We start from the raw sequence: 8,652 nt of genomic DNA, 5'->3' as shown, positions 1-8,652 counted from the left end.
GGGGCAGAGGACGGCGATGCTACTGCCACAGCCAATGGAGGTCCGGAGGCGGGGTGGGGCGGAGCCATGGGAGGTGCGGGGCGGGGCTATCAGGGGCGGGGCCGGTGTTCAGGCTCCCGAGTGGGCCGACTGGCTGGGTGCCGGGGGTCGCCGCCCACCCACCCGGAGACTACGTTGGTTCGGGTGAGGGCGTCGCAAGGGCCGGTTCCGGTCGCAGACGAGCGGCAGGAGACCCGGGCCAGGTCGCCTGATGTCGAGGACCCGTGTCCCAGGCGAGCCCGGGCTCGCGGTCTCTCCCACGGGTACTCCCACGGCACCACGCAGAGTGCTGGGTAAGCGTGCTTGTGTGCACGCCTGCACGTGTTCCTGTGTGTCTGTATGCGCATCCGCGTGTTTCTGTGTGCGTGTGTGCATGCGTCTGCGCACCTCTTCCTGTGTACGTTTGTTTGCAGGTGCTTGTGTGTGCGTCCGTGCAAGTGTCTGTGCAGGTGCTGGGGGAGAGGACCAGGTGGGGACCCTCCAGCTCCCAGGCTTCTCTCCGGGTCTAGGGAGCAGCGGGCGCCAGGCAGGGGCCTGTCTTCTGCGCTGGGTGTCTGACTAGGTGCGCGATCGTTTACGCGCGGAATCCAGGCAGCGGCACGCGGCGCGCGCCGGCGTGGTGGCGCTCACTCTCCGGAGACGCCACCCTGGGGGCTTCATCGTGAGGCTCGCTGAAGAACTGGCGTCCAGCAGCTGGGAGGCCCTCGGCCCTAGCCTCTCCCGTGCCATCCCTCCACCCAACGTTGGAGAGAGCCCTCTGCTCGTGGGCAGGGAACTGCTTTAGGCCCCACTTGGGGGGTGGGGGCAGAGGAGAGATAAAGGAAGAATTACAAAAGCAATTGTTTAAGATTTTTATCGTTGTCATTTGCACTTCTTTGGACCTAAAAACGGGTTTACTTTGGAACGCTAGTTTAGTTTACAACACCTATTGCTTATTGACTGATTAGTTGGTTTAGGTACTGGTGAAGCCACTATTAAAAAAAAACAAAAGAAAGAGTAAGATAAAAGGATGGAAAGTGGACACTGGAAAAATATGCAGGAGGTGGAATTTTGTCCCCAATCCTACCCTTGCAAAAATGAAACCAAAAAGCTCAGAGGAATTTCTTCCCATCTCCAACTCTTGGCTCCATGGTCCCAATCAACTGAGAGCCACTTGACCATTACCTAGTTAAGCAGGATACCTCCTTCTGCTGGACCTCCCAAATAAAAGTAACCACCTAAGAGGATTATATCCACATATGGATTTCCAGATTCCTGCCTTAGGATAAAACAAGGCCCACCCAACAGTGCCTGGAGTGTCTCCACCAGAGATGTTTATTTCACAAGCCAAAAGGAGAAGGGTTCCCACCACAGGAGCTCCCAGCCTCCTGGGGGATGGTTCCATGGTGGGACACTGACCTCTGCCCCCCAAATTTCAATAAAAGTTCAGGCAGAAAGTGGAGGAATATGGCTGCCACTTGCCATCTGCCAATTCAAGGCCAGGCTTCCAGTCCCATCTACCTCTGACCATTGGAAAATTACTCCCTGTGGCCAGGCTGAAATCTGCTCCCTGAACATTTCCCCTTGTCCTGGGGCTGCTCCAGATGTCAGGCCAAAGTAAATGCCCACAGCCCCTGCTAGCACAGGCACTGACTGGAAACAATTCAAGTAAAACAGAAGGGCAGACAGGATCATTTAAAGATGCTTCTCCATGGGCTTCCCTGTTGGTGCAGTGGTTAAGAATCCGCCTGCTAATGCAGGGGACGGGGTTTGAGCCCTGGTCTGGGAAGATCCCACATGCCACAGAGCAACTAAGCCCGTGCGCCACAACTACTGAGCCTGCGCTCTAGAGCCCGTGCTCCACAACAAGAGAAGCCGCTGCAGTGAGAAGCCCGTGCACCGCAAAGAAGAGTAGCCCCTGCTTGCCGCAACTAAAGCCCATGTGCAGCAACAAAGACGCAATGCAGCCAAAAAAAAAAGAGATGCTTCTGCATGGATAAGATGTAATCAGAAGGTGAAGCAGTATAGACACACTTTGGAGGACAGGGGAGAGGCCACTGTGCTGTTGTTCAAGGAGGCTGGAGGGGCAGCTGGCCCTTTACTGGATCCTTGACTGTCATTTGTGCTTTTCTACAACACGCCACCCTGGTCAAGGCTCCAGAAATCCTAAAGAATTCATTGAAATCAAACTCCTTACAGTTGGAGATTGGCACAACATTGTAAATCAACCATACTTCAATAAAAAATAAAACTAAATTAAAAAACCCCCACAAAACTCCTACAGTTGGTTTTTGTTACTACAGCACCAGGCCTCCAGCTGCTCTTAAGAAAAACAGTTTTTTGAGGCCACAGTCTTCCTTCCTCAAAAATCAGGAAAAGCCCCCTTCATCAAACACTTGATCTCTTTCAAGTGGAGGCAGAACGAACCCTGTAACTACAAGATGTCAAAGATCCACCGGTGGTGTAGTGTGGCCAGAATGGCATCATGGCATGCCATCCCAATTTCATTAGCTGCTTCAAGCTTCTTTCTGTATTTCTAAATAACATGCATTGTTTATCCTGATGCTAAAAGCTATCCTGCTCAGCTTTGAATGTAATACTGTAGTGGAAAACTGGAGAAACATGTTCACCATATACTACATGATGGGGGTTATCCCAAAAAGATGTACTGAAGTCCTGTCCCTGGTACCTGTGAATTTGACCTTATCTGGAAATAGGGTCTTTGCAGATATAATCAAGATGACATCATTAAGGTGGGCCCTAACCCCATATGACCATGAGGGAGTCCATGGACCACACTTGAACATCACTGATCTGAGCCTGCCTGTCTCCTGGCTCTGACCAGTGTAGGTGTGGCCTATCATGTGACTTTAGTAAAGGGACATGAGGGGTGTCTGCTGGGGCTTTCAAAAAAGGGGCACCAGGGAGCAAATCCCTTCTCAACTTCTGTATGTTTTTGTCAGGGGTGTGACAGCCACAGCTTGTGACCACGAGGGCATCATGAAGTCTCACCTGTGGCCCACCTGCTATGGACCTCTTGTCATGTGACTGGAGAAGTTTCATGGCCGTAGCCACCTGCAGATGGATGCTCTGTTGCTGGAAGTTAAAATAAGCCTCAGTAATACACGCAGTATCTAGTTGTAGCATTTTCCTTTGGGGCAGGGCATCATTTTTCTTTTTCTTCTTCCAGGGTTAGTGGGTGTCCTCCCCGCCCATCCATGCGACCCCCTCACACTCTGACTCCTTGCATCACCTCACCCTCACCCGACCATTATCTGCCCCTTACCCTCATCTGATCCTCCCCTGAACTTCACCCAACCCTGACCTGACCTTGACCTGGCCCTCACCTGACCCCCTCACACCTCCACCCCAACTGCAGTTCCACTGAGCGGGTGACGGTACCACCCACACACCTGACCTCGTCCCTCCTTGAAGAGCTGCGCTCCCTGGCCTGCCCCAACACCGTGCTCAGGCGGCTGCCTGCAGGCTCAGCTCCGTGCTCTGCTCATCTCTGACGCTTTGCTGGGGACACCAAATAAAGCATTTCTGGAATACGTGATGCCACTTCAACCCTCTGCTTCACCGGCACTTGCACCTTCCCAGTAGCTCAGCGCCCGTGGTGACACCGCCCCCAGGAAGCCCTCCTGACCTGCATTGGGGCTGCTCCTGCACATCCTGTTTAATTAAAACGATCCATTTGCACACCCGTCATCTCCTCAAGCAGCGCCAACCATCCACAGGACGGGGGAAAGGCCAAGCTTTTTCCAGAGAACTACTCGAGAGTCACCGGTTCTCCGGGAAATGAACTTTGACTCCCTATCCACACTGCCTTGGCATAACAGAAAGGTGAGAGGTTAACTTGCAGTCTTGTTTTCCTGCCTGGCAGCTAAGTTTTCACCGTCCTATAGGGCATTAACCAGCTTGGTATCTAACTGAGCGGTCCTGTTTTGGCATTCCTTCTCCCACTGACTGCATAAGGCAGGGTTTTAAATGCTTTTGTGGAATTAACTGTGGAAACTTCAGCCACAGCTGGAGTCTGGGAAGGCCTGTGGGGTAGCTCTCACGCCTGCTACGCGTGTCCATGACTCCAAACAGAAAGGACAGCTGCCTCTACTTACTGTCCAGCAAGAGGAAGAAATCTCTCCGCCCAGACAGCCCAGCCAATCAGAGGCCTTCGCAGACCAACCAATGGGAAACCTTCATACTTTGGACTCCCAGTTCCTCCAATGGACTCTGGTTATCACAGCCCCCTCCCCTCTCCACTCGCCTTCCCCTAAACGCGAGTTCCCTTCCTTGTGCTCTGGATTTGCCTCTGGTCCACCATACCCCCCCTTTTACGACTCGCAATTCCCCTGCCTATTCCCAAATAAACTGGCTTTTGCTGGTAAAATAACTGGCTATTATTAAAGTTGACACTTTTCAAGCCAGCTTTTGTCTTTCCAGATCCCTCATTAATGAGCTAAATGAAACCTTGTCACATGTTCACCTCCCATTTATGTGAGAATAATGTTTCTAAGGATTTGAAAATGTGATTATACCTAGGGGAGAAGGCAGGTTCCTGACACAGAGGAGGCCCAAAGTGCTCAGTGAGTTGGAAACAGCATCTTCCATGTCTCCCCAGCCATTGGGAGTGTGACAGTGGGACCTTTTGGAAGCCAGTTGCCCCAAGCCTGGGTCCCTGGACTTTCTCACCCTGTCCCATAATCCCACCCGTAGCGCTTGTCACCCTGCCCTGGACTGCATGTTAGGGTAGAGCCTTGTGTCCCCCTCCATGCAGAGGGGGCCGCTCTGCATCTTACAAACACTGGGGCTGCATAAGGACTTGGACTTAAGGCAGGTGGTGGGCTCTCTCAGAAGAGGATGCACACCCCTTTGCCCAGCTCTTGCTCGCATGTGGTGTCTCAGTGAGAAGCCTCCCCAGCCAGGCCGGGCTGCTGAGGATGGGAGTGTGTGCGTTGGCTGCAGAAAGGGTGTAGTTGGTCTCATGTCCGTTAGACACCTGAAAGAAGTGGTCCCTTCATCCTGACCGCCCTGGGTCATCAGAATCCTGAGATCCAGAGCAGAGGCCAGAGAGGCCAACTGGGACCCGAGGCAGTGAATGCAGGAGGGATCTGCAGCCGGCCCCTCGCCCCCCGACCCACCTCCCCTGTTTTACTCTGAGCACAGAGTCCAAATGAACAGGAGCTGGGGATTACCTTGCACCCTTGGCTGTGGTGAGAAGACCCAGCCTCCCGCTGGGCACCAGGGAGCAGCAGGGAGCAACATGGGACACACTGTAGCCCAGCTCCTGCAAGAGGCGGGCCAGCCAGGTGCTCTGCAGAAGGAAAAAAAGTATGCTGTTTATTGAAAAAGAACATTCTCATCCTGTGCCAAATCCACCACTTCTTCCCCTCTTGAGTTACAGAAAATAACCCTACTCAACCCAAAAGCCTGAAAAACATTTCTTTTCAGAGAAAATCTATTTGTCCAGAATGCTCAGAGGAAACAAACAGCTTCTTTTGTGTGAAACTTCACCCTCAACCTTGTGCTTTTAAGTGAATGCTCACACACATTTGTGCTTCCTGACGTTTCAACAAGTCATCTCCAATTTTTGCGTTAAAATCTCCACATGACACACAAAGGGATTTAGGAAAATATATTTAGAAATATCAGAGCCAGAGAGATTGCTTCAAAAACTCAGCAGACCTTAAACTTTAGGAGTATTCAATAGGGGACTTCCCTCGTGATGCAGTGGTTAAGACTCCGCACTCCCAATGCAGGGGGCCAGGGTTCAATCCCTGGTCAGGGAACTAGCTCCCGCATGTTGCAACAAAGATCCCACACAAAGCAACAAACATCCTGCGTGCCGCAACTAAGACTGGCACAGCCAAATAAATAAAAATAAATATTAAAAAAAAAACCCAAAACAAATTATCAAAAAATTTAAGCAAAACAAAACCAAAAGAAGTATTCGATAGGATACGTCTGGTTTTACAAGTAAACTTGCCTTTTTACGGTACTCAAGACTATGAAATATTTGCAAGAAAAGTTGAACATTTTTAAAGATCTTGGGAATTCCCTGGCAGTCCAGTGGTTAGGACTCCCCGCAGTCACTGCAGAGGGCGTGGGATCCATCCCTGGTCCGGGAACTAAGATTGCGCAAGCCGAATGGTGTGGCCAAAAAAAAAAGAAAACATCTTCCCTCTCTGTAAACTCCTTTGTGCAAGTGCCTGCTTTCTCTTCCATATCATCCCATTTTCCTTCCCAACTGGATAAAAAGTACCAATATAGGGACTTCCCTGGTGGCACAGTGGTTAAGAATCTGCCTGCCAATGCAGGGGACACTGTTTTCAGCCCTGTTCTGGGAAGATCCCACATGTCACGGAGCAACTAAGCCCGTGCACCACAACTACTGAGCCTGTGCTCTAGAGCCCGTGAGCCACAAATACTGAGCCCACGTGGCACAACTACTGAAGCCTGAGCGCCTAGAGCTCGTGCTCCGCAACAAGAGAAGCCACTGCAATGAGAAGCCCGCGCACTGCAAGGAAGAGTAGCCCCTGCTTGCCGCAACTAGAGAAAGCCTGCGTGCAGAAATGAAGACCCAATGCAGGCAAAAATAAAATAAATAAATAAACAAACAAACAAATAAATAAAGTACCAATATACAGCAGTATTCATTTGGTTTGAGGAGAACTGTGATGTATATGGGATGTTTTTATTTTATCAGCCACTCTGTGGTTAGCCCCCATTAGAGGATGATGGGGTGGGGCAGAGCTCAAGCCTACAGGGACAGGGGACTTGGGTGAGGTCAGAACACTGACAGCAGCCATGTCCTTTGGGGTTCACACCCACCTCTGTGCTGTACGTTGGTGACATCTGCAGCTACTTGCATTTCATGACTATTGAGACACTTGGGCTCCGTTCCACTGGGGACCTGTGGGGGTATGGAGGACACTGGGGTGGGTTTGCCCACCCCAGTACTCCCCACTGCCGTCCCCAGGCAGAGGGTCCTGGATGCTGCCACACACACGCACAGGGCAACAACTGTGTCTGCCTAGTTTATTTTAACTTTTTGTCTGCATAACCTGCAATTGTCTCTTTGTGTGAGGGTCTCATGATGTTTTCTCCAGGAAGAAGAAAGATTTTCGTCATGCCTTTTTTTCTCTGAAACCACCAGACTCTGTCCAAACATAGGTTGTCAGGTCCCCAGAAGAGACCCAATGGGTTGGGATGTGTGAACACTTGTCTGTAGGACTACTACAGATGCGCTCCATACACCCAGGCATTCTGATGAGGCCCAAGGCACATGGTTCCCATGAGAGACACGCGGTGTTGGTAACCAGATGCTGGTCAGCAAGTGTTCCTTGCCGAAGAGGGCTTCCCATTCTGCAGGAGTCTAAGAAAGCCAAGTTATCCCAAGCTGCACCCCCCAGTGACAGCCCTCACAGATTTGTTTCCCCTCCACACTTCCAGAGCTAAGCCCCCAGCACGTCCTATCAGGGACCAGCCTGGCCCTGCATACTCACTTTGCCCTGGCAGGTTTAACATGGGGTGTGGGCATGTTTCCAAGCCAGTCCAGGGCTGGTGGTGACTCCCTCGACCCATAAGTGACTGAGATCCATGTAAACATCTTCCAGGAAACCCAACTCCCGCCCAAGGGCAGATCCCCCAAACACCCCATGGGCACTTCCCTGGCACAAGGAGCAGGTGACAAGACAGTCGTCAGAGTGGAAAGCCGTGGTGCTCTCAGCCAGTTGTGGGTAAATGTATATGACTTGTACAAGTGCACAAACACATAGGACCACGAGACCCCCAACAGGACCACTTGTGTGCAGAAGTGTATGTCTTCACCAGCCGGAGCTGCCATGACAAAACACCACAGGCTGGGGGGCTTAAAAGACAGAAATTTATTTCTTGCCATTAAGGAACTAGAAGTCCATAATAAAGATGCCAGCTGACTTGGTTCCTGGTGAGAACCCTCTTCCTGGCTTGTAGACAGCTGCCTCTGGCTGTGTCCTCATACAATGGACAGAGTAGCAAACTCTCAGGCGTCTGTCTTGGAAGGGCACTAATCCCATCAAGAGATCCCAAACTCATGACCTTATCTAACCCTAATTACCTCCCAAAGACCCCAAATATCTCCAAATACCTTATCTAACCTCCAAATACCTTCACAGTGGGGGGTTAGGGCTTCAACATATGGATTTGGGGGAACACAAACATTCAGTCCACAACGGGTCCCATGGTGGTGAGGGGCCCTGGGCCCACCCAGAGCAGGAACGAGTTTCAGAGTGGGGAAGTCTGCCTACCAGACAGCCTGGACTGGGAGGTGTGTGCCTGCTGTACCTCAGCTGGCCTTTCCCAGGGTCCTCAAATGGTCTTGGGGTCTAGAGCAGGGTGTCTGAACCTAGGCACTCTTGACCCTTGGGTTCGGATTGCCTTTGTGGTGGGACTGTGCTGTGCATTCCCTGATGCTGAGCAGTGACTCCGGGAGAGAGAGGAGGAAGGTCTGCCCATGGCTCTGCATGGGGCAGAGAGGAGGCGTCACAGGTTGGGAGGTCATCAGGACTTGGAAGTGAGGATCCAGAGTGTCCAGGCCTGTGGCCGGTGGACAGTGAGGGAATCTCAGGGTGTCTGTGATTGGCCCACTTTGAG

The sequence above is a fragment of the Lipotes vexillifer genome, unplaced genomic scaffold (genome assembly GCF_000442215.2).
Source record: "Lipotes vexillifer unplaced genomic scaffold, Lipotes_vexillifer_v1.1 scaffold299, whole genome shotgun sequence".
Taxonomy (NCBI): domain Eukaryota; kingdom Metazoa; phylum Chordata; class Mammalia; order Artiodactyla; family Lipotidae; genus Lipotes; species Lipotes vexillifer.
The sequence above is the reverse complement of the archived record's forward strand: the minus strand, read 5'-3'. Positions refer to the sequence as shown.